This window comes from Pipra filicauda, unplaced genomic scaffold (assembly GCF_003945595.2).
Source record: "Pipra filicauda isolate LSUMZ 115617 unplaced genomic scaffold, ASM394559v2 scaffold126_size2276778_pilon, whole genome shotgun sequence".
NCBI lineage: Eukaryota > Metazoa > Chordata > Aves > Passeriformes > Pipridae > Pipra > Pipra filicauda.
In genome coordinates, this window is record NW_024103729.1 from 739628 (window position 1) to 757724 (window position 18097).

At 37.0% G+C, this 18097-nt stretch overlaps 1 long non-coding RNA gene across 1 annotated transcript; it reads right to left on the reverse strand.

Moving 5' to 3' along the window:
- Nucleotides 1–3462: 3462 nt before the first annotated feature.
- LOC120324902 lies at nt 3463–17193 on the reverse strand. The gene is made up of 4 exons (XR_005566585.1): nt 17130–17193; nt 14593–14711; nt 6921–7016; nt 3463–3877 (listed from the first exon to the last, which is right to left on the reverse strand). It is a non-coding gene; the product is annotated as an uncharacterized LOC120324902 (long non-coding RNA).
- Between the last annotated feature and the right edge of the window lie 904 nt (nt 17194–18097).

Consider the following 18097-nt stretch of genomic DNA (forward strand, 5'->3'; position numbering starts at 1 on the left):
GGGAAGCTGGTGAAAGCTGGAGTCTGGAGCCGAAGCATGTTGGAGAATTACTGTAGATTAATTTCTTTTGGTGTTGAAGGATGCTTCTCTCCTAAATCCTTTGCTTGTTATGACTCTATTTTAGTCAAGTGGACTGGAAAGGGATAAAGCTGAAAAGACATTTTAATAGGGGAATAAATACTGCTGGGATCTGTAACATCACAAGATACTTTACCTTCCCAAATGCAGACTGGAGAAGAGATACTGTTACGATGGTTCAGTCAATGCAGGTTGTTACAGGTGAAAGACTTTTTCACCATTTCCAAAGCAAAAGGTATTTTTCATCCTGCCGTGAATTTTGATGAAGGAATTAATTTGAAAGTGATAGAAGCTCACACAATATTTTTGTTTAAATATCAACAAATAGTAAGCTTTAGTTTCAAAAGGCCAAACTTTTAAAAAGCAAAAGAAACAGTTAATAAAGGCAAGTGGGATGGAGAGTTTAGATTATTTTTAAAATTAAGGCAAAAGTTGTCTGAAATCTGTATCCCAGTAAGATGTGAAAATTAGTAGTTGAGAGGTTGTTGGACAAATAACCTCCTCTCATAGGATGGCAAAGAACAAGCAGAATGAAAGCTGACTCTCGGAGATTTAGGCAAAGCAACAGATATCTAGGGAGAAGATGTGAGGAAGTGAAAGTTGCCAGACTTTGCAGAGGAAATAAAGAACACAATATAAACCTTGGACAGCAAAATGAAAGAAAGCAACAGAAGATGGGCTATTTAAGGCTTTGCAAGACTATAAAAAGGATTTTAGTCATTCTTTCAGATGTGGATGTAAGGGGCAGATAATACCTTACAGCTCTATAACATGTGGTAATGACTGAAGCATGGAAGGAGATGGAGACATGGGTGCGATAGAAATTAGGTGATGACAGCCCTGGGCAGGGACAGGAAAACAAAGGGGGACAGAGAGAGAATTGAAGATCTAGAAGTAAGAGGCCTTGAAAAGCAACACAGAAAATGTGAGAGCAATCCACTCCTGCCCCTAAGACATACTTGTGGTAACTGTGTGTTATCTAGATTTTAAATAAGGCTTTGAAATGTAGCTGTGCTGGTGCTGGGCGCCCAGGAAGGGGAGGGCTGTGTAATCGAGGCTCTGCATGGTGAGCCTGTGGGAGTGAGGTAGTGGGTCTGCTTCTGTATGGGAGGGGATGTGCTGACATCATTCAGTGTCTTGCCTGAAGCACCAAGAGCTAGACCCAGTGACCATTCAGCCCTCTGCCTTTGGGTGGGATTTTTCATTGTCTTGGGCTAGAAAACTATTCTGGTATTGAGTGTGAGCTCTCCTTTTCCACATATTAAAGAACTGCACCCATTCTCACACTACACAACACTGTGCACCTTTAAATATGTATCACATGGACTAGATGGTCACAGATACTTAGGTGCTGGCAGGCAGCAGCCAGTACAATATCTAAAAAATAATGAGGGATGTTCAGTGCTGAATCTCATAAAAACATTCGCCCTCCAAGGAGTAGTGCTAATGTTCATAGCCACCTATGGTGCAAGTATTCTTTTCAGACTAGAGAGACATTTGTTTATTTAATATGGACATTGTGTGGCAAGTAAATGTGTACAAGTGACAGTAGCAAGTTTAGCAATTATTTTTATTTTAATCCGTGGATTTCAATCAATTTGTCATTTCCCATTCTGTAGTCAGCAGAAACCAATCATTTTTATCAGCACTTTGAGTGCTACAATATGCCACCAAGACTGGAGAAAAATGGGGATATAAAAGTAATCTCTGCAACAGGTGGGGGTGTTTACATATAGATAGCATGTTTAGTTTGATAAATACTTCTTCATGTAGTCAGATAGTTTTCTAATATCTGATATCAAGAAAACACACAGAAGGTGACAAGTTCCATTTCTGTTTTCTATATAGAATAAAATGTACTGAATTTATAAATGTCACTTGTGAGTCACTCATTTACTGACATTAAATTCTGAAAATTGTGAAGAAGGACAGCAAATGAGAGGCTATTTTATTTTAATATAGAAGTGACAGTTCTTTGACCTTTCTTTGTCATTTCTTATATGATCTTACCAAGCAGCATGAGCAAAAATGACACTTGGAACAAGAGACCAACACGGTGAATGTAGCGACAATTTTTTGTTTCTGCTTTTTCCAGAACTCTGTCTTGAAAAAAAGGATATCCTGCAAGTCAAAAATCTGTGAGTGCAGCACAAAATTGAGTAAAACTTTATGACAGATGAACTGCATTGGTTCACTCTGCCAAAAAAGTAGATGGCTTTTAGAGTTCTCTGTTTTTTGCTTTCTTTGTATTTATGTGACGTCCTTAGTTTAAAGTAGGGAAAGACACAACCTATTCTTCTAAAAGAAAACCTATAAATATGTAGATACAGTGTTAGCATGAAACCCAAACCCAGACACCCGAATTTACCATTGCATTTTTGCATTTTTTTCCCTGATACAGTTTACTATTATTTCAGGTTAGGAAAAAAGAGAAGACAACACCAAATATCATGCAGAACATACAAAAGAGTATTTCGCGATTGTTTTCAGAGCATAATGTTCAGACATGGTATTTAAACTACAGGGGTAGGATATACCACTGTGTTTGTTTGATTCTTTGTAAATCCAAACCTGATGCCTTGCCTGTGGTAGTGATGGTGAGGTAAAGCCTAGGAGAGAGCTCAGGCTTGATCAGCACGTCTCCCCAGGTTCCTCCCAGCTTTAGCAATGTGATACTGCAGCAGGCCAGTAGAGTTTTCACAGCTCCAGCCCTGGGTAACCAAGGGCCAGCCCAAGGTGTACAGAAAGCAAACCCTCAGCACGCAGAACCCCTGCTTTGCTGGGCACGAAGGAGAGTGATGCTCAGTACCTTGCACTAACACTGCACTGGAATGAGTGTTCTCCCTCTTGGTGTGAGGGTTCTTCTCATCTTGATGCCACAAAGGTACTAAAACCCTGTAGAAAACCTGACAATTATTATTTTTTTCAATAAAACCATACAGGTTATTTTCTCAATTTCCAAGAAAGGATTAATTGAGGTATCTATTTTAACTGATCATAGCCTGCTAGTATAGGCTACAGCTGCAAAAATGTATTAACAGCCTTCTCAAGCTAAATCTTATTTTTCATGGCTCATTAACTTTGGTGAAGTCTGCTCCAGGCTGCAATTTTACAAGATTCTAGCTCTAAAAGGTTTTCTTTAAGAACTGATAACTAAAAATGGTTGTCAAGTTCAATGTTATACAAAAATAAATAAGTTATTAGCGTTAGACACTTCCAATTTACAGGGCTTGAAAATTCTGACTAAAAAAAAAGGTGGCAAACAGTTATCACTGCTAATTACCATTCAGCTCTGTTCTGGACTCATCTACAGTAGCTGTGAATGAAGTGCTACTCTTCAATGCATCTGAAATAGACTAATATCATTTTGTAAAAACGTCAGTAATAATGTCTTTGTCAAAGGCAAAAGGTATTCAAATTTCAAGCAGAGAATTATCTTAGCAGCCAGAAAACTGTCCTTTCCCAGCGCTGTGCAAGAAAAGAAGCAAGAGGAATCTCTGGCAAGTTTTCCTCATTCCTTTGCCAGCTCATCGAAGGCAACAGTCACACCAGGGTGTTCACAGCCTCCACAGCTCCCCACGCCTGCCCCAGAGAGTGGCAGGTCCCTGCCCTGTCCTTGTCCTCCCTGGGCAGCGTGGCCAGAGCAGAGCCCAGGGACATTCCCCCAGAGAGCCTCACCTGTTGCCCACTCACCACACTCCCCATTGCAGCTGCTGTTAAAATAAGGCTGGGAATTTGTAGTCCCACAGTCAGAAATAACTCTGCAGTCTGAGCTTCATGACTTTTCTCAGCTCCTCACCTAGAGATAGAACAAAAGAACTTTCTAGTTATGAAATAATTCTTAAAATGCAGGCTCAGTGGTGCAAAACATCTCTAAATCATGACTGGGCACAAAGTGGGCCCCTGCCCACCTCTGACCACCTATTGCAGATGCAGATCACTATGATTGTTTAATGCAGAGGGTATGTTCTCCCACTACCCTCCCATCATGTGTCCAGGTGCAATACATTGCTCCCCAAATAGCCCTGGTTCTCCTGACAGACCACAATCTAATACTTTTGGGTCAGGGAAGGACAAGTGTTTGTCTGACACTGCTTAAATTATTGCCACACATTAAGTGTGACGAACACCATAGATGGGAGGGGGCACGGGCTACTGAAAAAAAAAGTACTCAAGAATGCAACAAGGTTTATTTATTATTTATTTTGCTTACCATTTTTCAGATACTGAAAGAGCTTGACCTTATATTTACTGCCAACAAATATTAATAGTTAGATTTTTTTGTACTCCCTTTCAAGAAGGGATTCGGGGATTGTCTTTTTAGAGGGGGTGGGAAACTAATTGCCTCAAAGAAAAAAGGACCTTTATTTTCACACAATATGGATCATATTTCTATTATTAGGTCAGTTTGTAAAGAAAGTTTGAAAGAAACGTTGCCAGAGAATCCAAATCCAAGTCAATATATTGTCTTATCAACATCAACTCTACTTTGAAAAAGCAATACCCATTTCACAGAAACTGAATCTATTGATGTAAAGATGGAGAAAAGATTCTCCCAAAAGTAAACATATTTTAAATTTTTTAGATTTTATTTTGTTCTAGTTTTTTATTTTTGAACTGGGTTTTATACTATACTGTGTATCATATGTCTGAAACTGCTTCAAAGGAAGAAAAATGGTTTCAATATGTATAAAGAATTTCTTTCCATATGTCATCAGAAAAAAAAATAATGTTTTGACAACTGTTTTGTCATGAGGCAAGATTTGTATGTTCTGAGATGCAATAACATGTCATCAGCTAAGCTAGTGAAGGGCAGCAGTTCTAAGCAGCCAGTGAGGATGGCTGGTTCAAAAGAATTCTACTTTTTGAAAGCCAGCTGCAATGACATTTTTCATTTAGCTGGTGACTGACAGTCAACATTTCTCTTTGGATTCAAATAAATATGATCTATATAATGATTTCTTAGCATTTTAGTTTCCATTCTTCCTCTCTTGTCCAGCAATTCTAGGCTTTGTTATGTTCCTGACTGTGACGTTTGGGATCTGGTTTTCTTCCTTTCCATTTTTAAAGATGACCTTGCTGGTAAATCTGCTTTCAAAGGTCCCTCAGCTCCATTTAAAATATGGACCTTTAAATGTGGTCTTTAATAGTTGTGAAATGTTCTCATAAATTCCAAGCTATGTATTTTCTATATTGTTTCTTTATGGTTCATTTAGTGTGACATTATATAAAAATTTTAAAAAGGCATTTCCTTCTCAATCACTTTTGAGTGAAGCGTCTGAAAAAAATCACTCTTAAAACTTTTTGTTTGAGCCATTAATTAGCTTGCTGCTTGTTAACTGCTGCTGTAGCTTTTGATTCAGTGGCATGAGCACACTTCTGGTGTGATGGATGTGCTGTAAAGGCTTAGATAGATAGGCTTAAATGCATTTGCATGTCAAAGCAAAATGAGATATGGCATTCACTTTCAAAATGAACTTTATGGATAATACTTCATAGAAATAATGATGTTGTTCTAGATACTAAAGCTTTGAAAGTAAATACAAATAATGCTCTGTGTGTTTTATCAGCCTTTGTCAGCATAACCTTTAACATAAAATTAAGAAAAATTCAGTGTAGTATTTTAAGATAAAAGGGGCATTATCATAAAAGATAAATAACAAGCCAAGAATTTATGTAGGTAGCTATGAATAAAGATACAAAGGTTTCCTGAACATAAGAAAGAGTCTGCTGTGAGGGAAAATCAAAAAGCCATGTGGAAGTAGAAGAAGCTAATGGAAATCAGACCCCTTGAGATGGGCAGGAATTCAATGGTTCTGGTTTATTTTGACTCTTCTCCTATAAAATAAAAAAATGTTTTAATGTTGCCTAACAGTTTTCTATGTGAATTATGTATAACAAATTGCAGGGTAGAAAGTTTTTCACCTAACGGGAACGAACAACCAAGAGGAAAAACCCAAACAACAGAAAACGGAGAGAGACATGTGTGGAGGTAACACATCCTCTTTCTTGCGCTGGTGAAATCTCAGGCCTTAGGACACTTGTGTCTTCCAAATGTCCTGTAGCACTGTCATTGCTAATACAGTGTGGATGCAAGGTGTGAGCATGTCCACCCACACAAACTCATCAGGAAAGTGGCTACAGTGGGCTGAAGGGTCACATCTACCAGAACAGTACAGGGTACTCACCACAGTCCCAGCAGGCTGCTACAGGACACAAAGCGAACCCAAGGAGGTGGCTGGGTGAGCTCATGCTGACCTCTGAGCAGTCACCACCTGCATGAACCCCCTCTGAAGATCTCTGCATGCCATGGTGGTGCATGAGGTGGTCTCCTGCAGCTGCAGTGCTGGATACAGCTTTGAAGCAGCTGAGGGATTAAAGGCAATGAGGTGCTCAGATGCCACTGTAATGAAAGGGCTATAACAGTACTTTAGAGAGGAAAAGCAGCCCGAGAGCAATGGAGAAACCACAACTGATTACTGCCCTTGGTTTTGTTGGTCACCAGGAGCCATAACATAGCAGCAAGAAGTGACATCTGTTATTTGTCCACAATGAATAGTGCTACTGCTGGAGTGAAAACCCATCCCGGGGCTGCAGTTTTGCATGAAGGCACCAGGCTGGGTGAGTGCCTGGCTCAGCCCGGGCAATGCCGGCAGGTACCAGCTCCTCCAACCTGCCTGCTCAGAAAGCAGCAAGGAACAAAATAGCATTAGTAAGGCTATAAGTAGATGTCTCAGAGAATTATCAGGGACATTGATGAATCACACAGGCATTTAGAACATGCTCCATGGGAGCTAAAAAGTGAAAAAGCAATTTCATTCTGTAGTAGGTTTTCAAAATACCTGGAGGCAGACATTTCCCTGGGTCAGGGCCCAGCCTTGCTAACTTCTCTTCTTCAAACTCCTTCTCTGCTTAGTTCTTTCTTCTGGTGCTCTTGTCTGTGATATAATAATAACACATTTAGGTAAAGAAAGTTGCCACTGACAGCAACAGCACCAAGACTCAGCTATGGGAGAATTGTGTAGTATTTTTATTTGGTCGTTACAAGTAGAATTAATGAAAGGCTGAAAGGACAGTGTTTGAAAGAAATAACAAATGCTTTTTAAAGGTGGATAAATCTAGTAAATAATCACAGCCACCAAAAAAAAAAAATAAAAAGAATAAAAAAAAAGAAAATGTCAGTTTACATTCTGCAAAACTGTATTTTTAAGAAAACAAAGACAGCTGGGTTTTGGCAGTCAGCATTAAATACAACTGTTGTGTTGCTGTGCATCATCTCAGGACAGAAAAGTATTATATAATGCTTGTAGTTAATGTATTCTACTTATGTCAGTCAGTAAGTGATAGCATGTCCTATCTAATTAAATCCAGATTTCATGTGCATCTCTTCATTTGCTTACTGTGCAAATAATGGAAGCTAACATTAAAGTATTAAAATCAGATAAAATTGCATTTCATATTAATACAGTGTGTGGAAATGTATAATTTAAAATATATCTTATGAAATGTAATCTCTTTTACATATTGCATACAGCTCTGATATTGATCAAGATATTCCCGGGAGTGTATGATGAGAGGAGGAATAGAGTATGTTATCCTTCCTCTAGGGATAAGCTAGCTTATTGATGATCTCTCACACTGCTTCTTTGAATTAAACTGGTTCTTGTTTGTTTTGTTTTGTTGTTGTTGTTTAAGGAAGGTTAGTTTCAAAAAGGAATATCAGAATTAACTTCTCTCTAGTCAGATATTTTGCAGAGCAGTAGGTGGGCAATCTGTGGCCTCTTCAGCTCTGTCCATTTTCTGGTCCCACTGGGATCAATTCCTAAGACAGACTTTGCTTTATTTTCCCACTTTCAGACAAACAAAGGCCCAGGGGACCCAGCACTGTCTCGCTGACAAAGGCACAGAGTGGCTGGACTCGGTTTGAGGGCTGCCCTCGGCAAGGGGAGGGCGCTGTGATGTGCTGCAGAACAGACAAGAAGCTACTGCCTCTGAGTAGGGAGCGCCTGGACACCTCGGATGGACAGGTCATGTTGTAGCTGCACTTTACCTTTGCTTGCAGTTTGAAAATTCAGCCGGTTTAGAGACAGAAAAGGCTTTAAATTACCTTCCTGAACACTGCATCTTTCAGATGGGTTCACATGTCATTCGCATTGGTGTAAATTCTCTGAAGCCAATGGCAATTGTGCTGGGCACAAATGCAGTATGAATGAGGTCCTGTATCACATGTAGGATCTTCTCTGTTTTGGAATCTACCATGCCAACATTACCTATTTGTGACTAAGAATTTGCTTTTTAAATTATGATTTTTTTTACAGAAATATTCAAACATAATCGTCCTGTGCTACCTACACACACATTTGTAATCGAAAGTCTTTAAAATCCTTCAGTCTTGTTCCTGTAAATATCTATATAGGTATACTTGAGGCAGGCACTATTAAAATTAAGAAGTACTTTCAAATTTAAGAGACACTATAGGATTAGAGACTTACATTTTAATATCCAACATCAATGCTTCAAAGAAATTTATTCAAACTTGTACATCAGCAATATGTAAAGTGGCAGGTGTCCTCCTACATAGCTATCTGGTGTCTGGGGACCAAAAGTAAAAATTAGCGATGTAGGAATCTGAAAACTGAAATTAAAAATGCATTCATAAAAAGATGACATGAACATTGCCTATGTCACCGGAACAATAACTATTATAGTTTTTCAGGTTTTTTGCTTTTTCAATAAACAGGCAGTTAAAAATGTTCAAGGAACAACATTATCTGAGAAAAAAAACCTTAACTCTTTTCATTCAGTGTTATGTTTTCCTTTAGAGAAGCAAAATTGTTTGCCAAATGTGAGATGATTTCTTTGTTTAAATCCTGACTGGCAGGAAAAAAAAAAATCTGCTCTCTGCTAAAATTATCTAATTTTATAGCTGTCTCAAGGATGTGTCTCCTTTTATCAGATGATGCCCTTTCTTCCTGGCTAGTGGAATACTCACTGCACTCCACAAACAGTCACTTTGCATTATGTAGATTATTTTCCAAGAGAAGTGAAGAAGCAGGCTTTTGACAATGATGGAAACAACGAAGCATGAAGAAATCAGAGAAGATCAAAGGTTCTCATTAGTTTAGATGGTAAGAAATAGAGCCATTAACAATAACACAGTATCTTTCCTGTTACTCTTTCATACTCTGTGAAATTCCATAATTGTTGCATCAGAAAATGTCTCATTTACTTTTCATGAATCAAATATTTAAAAGAAATCCTTATGCTTCATATCACATGTAGTAGAGGGACACCCTCATTTATTGTGTTCCTTTGATGTATTTTTTCATTACTTGAAAGGCTAATTCAAATTGCAGAGGTTTTATGAATATTTTATAGACTCTGTGTTCTAAATGATCAGAAATATAATTCTGTGATATGCACTGGGCTTACAATTCTGCTGTGCTCAAACTAAGCCCAAACTGTGGAAGCAAAAAACCAGTTGAATCATCTTCCATATTCCTGTACTTCTAGACAGAGCATTCTTAGAACAGCTACAGGTGCCTCCCATATGTATACAGTAGAGCATATCTATGGTGCAAAGTAATTTATTTTTCGTGTCTCTTCTCTGGTAAGACATACCTTTTCTCAGGGAGAACGTAATTCAGGCAACTTCATTTTATAACCATTGACTTAGTTCAACTTGAAACTAATTTTGATCTTACTTATTTTCTTGCATTGAATTATAAATGTCTGCAAATCTCCTAGTATGTGGTTCAGCAGTTTTAATATTACTATTTCCTGCTCTATTTGAGGTTGAAGGATAACAATAATACAACTTGTTTAATTAAATTTTTACTGCTTTTTATGTCTGCTTATGATAACCAGACTTGCTGTATAGATACTGAATTATCTTTATTTAGTAGCACATCAACAGCTACTAAATTTTATTCACTATTGACTTTCTCCCTGTATATCCTGAAAAACAAAAAGGGAGCAATGTGTTTAAAAAATTGTAAGGGAATATTCTGGGCCAAGCAGTAGATACATCAGTGAAGGACAGATAAAAAGTACATTAAAAAATCTCCCAACTCAGGCTAAGGGCAGAGACATTCATCTGGTTCTGTGACCCAGATCAGACATGATCAGACCTAGGCAGATGGATCAGACAGATGCAGAACAAGCCCAACAATAAAAACTTCAAATAAATCTTCCAGTCTACGTCCCAAGCTCTCCCGTACACTCAGAGCATCGTTACTCTCTAAGTTTTAAAAAGGAAAGCACAAGAAGCATTTGCCTATCTTTTCACTGAATCCTGCATTATACTTTCTTTTATACAAAGCAGGCTAAATCTGTACAGTCTTACAACCCACAGGCATTTTCTGTCTATAAGCAGAGATCAATTTATAAAGTACCAAGGAAAAAAAGGCAGCCCAGAGCAGGATGCAAAAACAACTGTAAGCTGCCTGTCCTCTCAGGTGCTCTCTTTTTGGGCAAAAGCACGTCCACACTGGAGGTAGGGAGTGAAAAAATAGTGATGAAATGAAGTCATCTCTTCAGAGAACAGTAATGTCATCTCTAAAACTTTTCTGAAGTGTTCTACTTCACTGATTTTAGGGCAGTCAAAATTTATTTACAGCACATCAGAATTTAAATAAAAGACTCAATGCATGCCAACTTTTAAATGATTTCTTGTTCTTCAAGATACTGGCTACCTGATACCAAATCCACATCCCTTTATTTGTTTTAAGAAGACCTTACAGACCTAGAAGTCATTTTCCCACTCTATCAGAATTCTACAAAGGACATGAGAAAGGTCAGAAGAAAAGCTCTGGTTTCTCTGACTTTGACCATACAGCTCTCCAAAAAGCATATTGAATATCATTGCACCCAAACAGAGAAACATCATACCATCACCTTTTTAATCTATGATGGATGGCATTATATGGCAATAACAGAACAATACAATGGCAACCTTGTCTTCTTCAGGTTTCATGTAAATCAAATCCCCCAAATGAAGCCCAATTTATAAAGGAAAACAAAAAGAGCTGAACTTTAAATGCTACTATTATTTAAGTGTGCCAGTTAGAGTCCTGCAAGGTGTTCCTTTTTATCTGAAAGCACATGCAAGTTCAAAATCCAAATTCAGATAACCATATACTTTTCTCAGGGTGCTCTGGTTGCTTTGGTGAGTCTCGAGTTTCTGGTTACCCAGATCAGGAGTCAGACCAGAGAAGTAATGGTGAAGTTTGGATGGCCCTGGCTTCATCTCCCCTGGAAATCAGAGTGCAGGACCAGAAGGAAAGATTTTAATAGTTTACACCCGGGTCTCACCTGTGTACATAAGGCTTTACAAAACAGTATTTCTCATAGGCAGACATATTTCCAGCTAACATAGTGCAAAAATCCTGCTGTACAGCAGAATAATATTCTGAAGATGTGCTTAAATTTGGGAAGTAGTCAGAATAACAAATTCCAAAAATATTATCTATCTATAAATATACCTCTGTAGATTTTCTTTAAAGAAAGTTGTAAGAACTGAGCCATGCTTGTTTTGTAACTAGGCTACAGAAGCCTTCCTTAGATGTCTCCATACTACATTGAAAGTACAACATGAAGGTATGGTGAGGTTTAGGAGTGCCATATAAACATGTGTTCTGTCCTAAGCAATTACAATCCTTTACAGAAGAAACTGTGAGTTAAATTAATTGATACATTCTAAGTGTATTTGGTGCTTTGTGATTTTCAAATGGATAGAAGCACAACAACACATTGTTTAATAGCAGCTTAGCAGGAAGGAGGTATCTGTATGCGAGATGAAGTGTGCCTGTGAGAGGAGGAACTTTCCTGTGAGTCTGCAAGATAAGATGGAGATAAACTGTGAGTTAGAGGAAGTCTAATACCACAGTAAGTGATATCATAAAAATAAATAATTTTTTAAGTCATAAAAATAGAAAAGTCATAAAATGAGAAAAAGAATGAACTGCATTTCTGACTAGTTTAGAAGAGAAAAAAAAATATTAATCCAACCCCTTAGAGCAAGGCAGTTAGAAATGGTTTATACACAAGACTGACAATGACAATAAAAATTAAAACCAAATTATGGCCTTTATCATTCTCCCCACTTAGAGACATGAAAGATATTTGTGACTATTTTGCATTTGCCAACACTCAATTTTCTGAAAGGCATAAATATTGATAACTAAAACAACAATGTTAAATCATAAAAAAACACTGTTAAATGAAGAATATTCACCAGGCTCACACCTCAGAAAACAAACTCTCCATACAGATGGCTGCAGCCCAGTCATACTGCTGTTGATGTGGAATTTCTCAGTGTGGTGGAAATGGACAGGTTGGAGATTTTGCAGTTTTCCTAAAGGCATTTTAGACTTCACAGGCACCTCTCCAGAGACCCTGTTGACTGAGATCTTTGTTCCCCTCACCAAGAAAATCAAATGCAATGCACTTGCAAATTGAACTCTTTACATGGCAGGCTCAGTAATGAACAGAAAACCAACTGTTTGGTTGTCTTAAGCTAGTAAACAACAAACTCCCAAATCTCTGTGTAAGTACTCAAAGGTGAAGTGCTTGTGTCTAGGTGTAAAACACACAAAGTCTTCGACTTGTACAGAGTACTTGCTTAGTCCCATGTAGTACTTTTTAATTTCTTTGATCATGAACAGTAATGCCTCTCAGATTTGCATTATCACAGTGCTAGAGGCAAAAAGTTCTGTAGTTGCTTTCTTTTTAGATAACAAATGAAGTGATGCCATTCACATTTTATAGATAAGAATGTTAGCTACAGAGAACTGAACTGTCCTGCCTAAGGTCACAGAGAAATGAATTAGTCTGAGCTGGTTATCACGTATTTTAGTCACATAAAAGAATTTGCATCTCAGGTATGAACTATTTATCTTTAAATATGTCATGAAATAAAGAATGAAGACTCAGCAACAGTGTCATAATTCAACAGAAAGACATCTTGGTGCGGTGAATCATCACAAAGTGAAGTTCTGTAACAACAGGATGTTTTAACAAGAGCAAGATTAGAGGCTAAATATTAGAATTAGAGAAAGCACATAATAAATAGAAGATTACTGAAAACTTATCTAGTTTCAAAAACAAGTGGATATGGTGCAAATCATATCACAGGTTTCAGATCCTTACGACTGCCTTGGTATCAGGCTTAGAAATAACAGTTCTGATTTTGGCTTCCTGTTGCAGCCTTGTGAAACTCGCCCCTTTCACATTTTGATGTGAAAACCAGTTTGACTTATTTCAAATGTTTTGAGGCTTTTAAATTCCCAGACTCAAATAAAAATTCAGGACACATAGAACAGCAACACAGCTAAAACAGCAAACTTCTACTGAATATACAAACTTGAGTATTTAGTCATAAAGGTTTCTTCTTCCGCAGAAACCATAATCTGCACTGTTACAGTAAACATGCTTGCTCACTGAAGCTGAGCTGTAGGACTTACCTAGCACCATTACTTATTGCTACTTTATTGGGGTTTTTTTGTCATTGTCAAATTTTCTGCCAGCGGTTTTGTATCACTTTTCAGATACTTGCTATACTTGTGACTCAAGAGATTTAATTACTCTGAATAGTGTATTTCTGTGAAAGGCTTCTTGTAAATGATGCTAATGGAGATTTCTTATTGCAGATAACAATTTGTAATCTAATATTTGATAATGCCTAACCTACTTACATTGAAATATATTAACTTTGTATAGATTTGTTTTAAATATATTATTTTCCATGTCATTAATTTCAAATATTTTTAAATTTCAGATGGTTTGGTCATTCAGAATGCATGTTTGCTTTGAACATCATTATTCTAACTAATGGGTAAGTTTGCAATTTTATGGTCAGATGCACAGAAATAACAGACATTTTTATTCTCCCATAAAATTTAATATGAATGGCAATAAACAGTTCAACTAGAAAACTTATTGTTAATTTTAATTTGATTTATGTCTTTTTTAATACTATGTTTTTAGTGTCCTCTTTAATTTTTACAGTTTATGATGAGTTTTGGTACTAGAGGTTAATTCCTGTGATAAGAAAAACTAGCACATGCAATAGAATGTATAAACAAAGATTAATTTTATTGCAGAAATACTTAATCTTCTAAACTTTATGATGAAAAAAATCTAGTTATAAACTGTAATGAAATAGAGCTTATTTCCTAGACTTGCAGAAATTCTTAGAATGAGGAGAAATGGGAACCCCACTGGCAATGAGTACTTGGTGATGCACAGGATTACCTACACTTTTCCAAGCACTTCCAAACTCTGAGTTCACACAGACACTGCTGCCCATGGGAGAGTGGAAATGGCAATTATATACACTTGCTTTACACCCCTTCCTTCTGTCCCATCTCAACAATGGCCTATTTACATGAAGCAACCAGAGAAGATAATATATTCTTCATAATATTCTTCTGAGTAAAAAATACATAAACCAGTTTACTCTGATTGGAGATATGTGTCTACATCGGACAGACAAACTGACAGACATACAAGTACCTAGGTCAGATCTCCATATTTGCTGGTGGGATGTCCTTCCAGTGCTTCTCTGACTATTCCTTTCAACTGCTGCCTCTGGAGCCTCATCCAGAGCTTCTCGGACTGAAATTTCTACAAAACTAAGGAGGAAGAAAGGTAATGACAGGAGGAACAATGAAAGAGAAAAAATACACTACAAATGCCATTTAATTAAATATTATTTTCACGATACTTTCATGATAAGAACCTTTTGATGCCAGTGGCACACATTTTATCAGGATACAGAAGGAGATCAGTTAGCATCACCAACGTTGCACAACAACACATGAGAACTTTGCTAAAGGCAGAACTAAATACTACTCCATAGAGCTGCAATCAACATAAAGGTGAGGATAAGAGCTGTAATCCTTTCAGATTATATCCATAAAAATAAAGAAAGCTCTTCAAAGGGTTTAATATCAAATTATGTTGTCTGGTGCAGATAATTACATGCTAGTTTACATCTATCAAACACCTAACTACTCATTTTGATTTAGTCTAAGAATTCTGGTTTGAGTCAAGAAGTTCTGGTCCTAGAGTCTGTGCTTTTATCTTCCATCTCTTTCAGTGTATAAATGCATGCCACAGTTCTGTAAATTTGCCTCATAACTCTAAACACCACTGGGGGGGGGGTTGTGGTTTTATTTGTTTATTTGATTTTGGTCTGGTTTTGTTTTGCTTTTTTTTCCAGGCCATCTTCTCTAGGAAGAAAATTAGTTTGTTAAACCAATTAACTTAGAAATGGGCTGGGAAGCTACTGAATTGACAGTAATAATGTATTGTTACATTTGCTCATTTGAATAACAAACTATTTTGATTTCTTGGTAATGAATAAATGGTCAGAGAGTGTTTTAAGTCAATGTCACAGAGTTTGCTGTACAAGTTGACTGAAAACCTCAGTCTGTTATCTTTGTAAGCTCAGACTACAAGTGATTTTTACTAGTAATTTGATAGGTCAAATAAAGTTCAAAGGCAGAATGATTTTTATGCACCAAATTATCCAACAGTATGTTATTTTTGAGCAGATTTGAAGCTAAAGGTATGTAAGTGTAAACCTAAAGAAAGTAGTCACTTTTGGATTATACTGATCACAATAAATAAAAAAAAAGTTTCCCAAGATACCAGAAAATAATATCTAGAAGTATTCAGAAAAGACTTGAACTTATTCATTGCAGCATTTTTAGATACAGTCAGAGAGCTCAGCCGTGGTGAGTTGCATTTAGCCTAAGGCTGAACAAGTATTAAGAAGACTCAAGGTGGCTTTATACCGGTTGTGTCTTTTATGAATTCAAGGTTTTAGAAAAGGGCAATTTGGCTTCCTTACAAGTGTTGTGTAAAAGCAGGTTTAGAGCTGTTTAAATCACATCTGTGGGATTTGAGAAGCTGTACAAGCCAGAGACCAGCAGTGACACTTGACTGCTTCCTACATATCACGTTGGGATTTCTAAGAGACTCTTACAGGTCATTGGCTTCCAAACACTGAACAAAGATGACAGCAAGAGGGAGAGGTGAAGGCAGTTTTTCTACCCATCAGTTTTAACAAAGTCTAATCTTATTATATAAAAGTACATCTGCTTTAAGTAACAACTTGATATAGCATTATTTATGATGCTATAATATATGAATTGGAAAGTAACACAATCATGATTTCTCTCTGCTACTTTTTATTAATATAAAAGTAAATAACCTCAAAGAGTCATAGAATGGAACTTCTGTGCAAGTGACTTACATTGGTTCATCAGAAAAATGCTCTACAATAATAAAAGCAAGGTACTGTGAAAAATGTCTACCAGATTCTTCAAAGAAATGACTTGGAAGGTTGCCACCTCACTTCTTCAAAACAATATCCAAAAAAATTTCTCTCTAACCAGGATGCAATGCAAGGTATCATTCACAAGAATGCCATAGAAAGGATCACACTCTTTTACCACCTGGGCAGCTTACCAAGCATCCTGGTATGCATACCAAACCGAGCAAGCTCTTTTCTTTTTTATTGAGTGTTTCTGTTAGTTTTATCAAGCAAATGAGCAAAAAGCCTTATAAATCCTTTTTTTATAATGCTCTAGCTGTGCAGATTCTATACAAGAAAAATCTTGCATTCTTTAATATTTAAAAACTTCTTATAACAGACACAAAGATCACTGTACAGCAAAGGAATTTAGAGTATTCTCTTTTTGCCAGTGGTACAGTGCCTGGGGGAGGACCAGGAGGAGGTAATCTGTGTTCAGTCACTCCTTTAGCCTAAAAATAATTGAAATTGAAATTAGAAAATAGTTCTTCAGCCTCTACAACACTGTGAAGGAGTAGAAAAAGTAAGACATGGTTTTCCAAATCCTCAACTATTTAGGAGAGCAGGAGTCACAAGTAAACTAGCACATAATTTAAAAATGTATCCCTATAAAAAAGGGATAGCAAAATCAAATTGAGCATAACAGGGATGAAAGAAGCAGCTTACTGGAACCAATAAGTAGCCCATGTAGGATAAATGTACAATATTAATATTAAACATTTTACAATACCTTATCTGAATTTCACTTTATTTTTCCATTAATTCAGTTCCTGTACTCCCTTTTTGTACAGCCTCTGAAATGGAATATAAACCCAAAATAAATAGTTGAGTGACTATTGAATTATTTCTAACCAAATAAACTCTTATTCAAGCTCAGGTTTCTAACTAATTTATTTCCTCTCTCCCATTTACTGTAAGTTAGGAGAAAATTGGCTGCTTGAGCTCCAATTACAGATCTCTGCTTAAGAAAGATCTATATAATTTATATGCTTGCTAAGACAACACCATAGTGCCTTAGTCTTTGAAATGTCTCTCAGGTCAATTGATATATTCCAGATGAATGGTATTATCACCAGTGAATAGGGATTCCCAGTGCTGGTTTGAAATGGCACTTGGACACTCAAACTGAGAAAGGTACCAATGCTCAGTAAGGCCCATGGAATCACAACATTTGCTATAAATGTTAAGATTAATCTTGGATCAGAAGGGTCCCTTATCCTGCCAAAACAGTTTCCTGCAAATGAACCTCAAATTTCAGTCTGAGATGACTCCAAGCCCCTGTTCCCTAGTGACCTTTTATGGAATTTAACAGGATGCAATACGAAGAGTATTTTTCCCTAAGAATCAGCATAAATTTCCTTCTGCTTGTTTTCACCCTATTATCCTTAAGACTACTTAGATCATCCTAAACATTTCCATGTTATCACCAGCAACATACCTATTGATAATAACACCCTCAGTGAAACTTCCCATCGGCGTTCACTCCTTTCCAGCGCTTCCAATGCAATCAAGGTGGACAATGCATGTGCTTGAACCACCACAGCAATAAGCCAGACACAATAAGGTAAAAATGTTTCAAGAACTAGAAAGATTAAAAAACCCAACCAACCAAAAAAAAAACCCAAACCAAACAATCAACAGACAAAAAAACTCCACAAAAAAAATCCCCGAAACCACTTACAGAAGTCCATTATATTT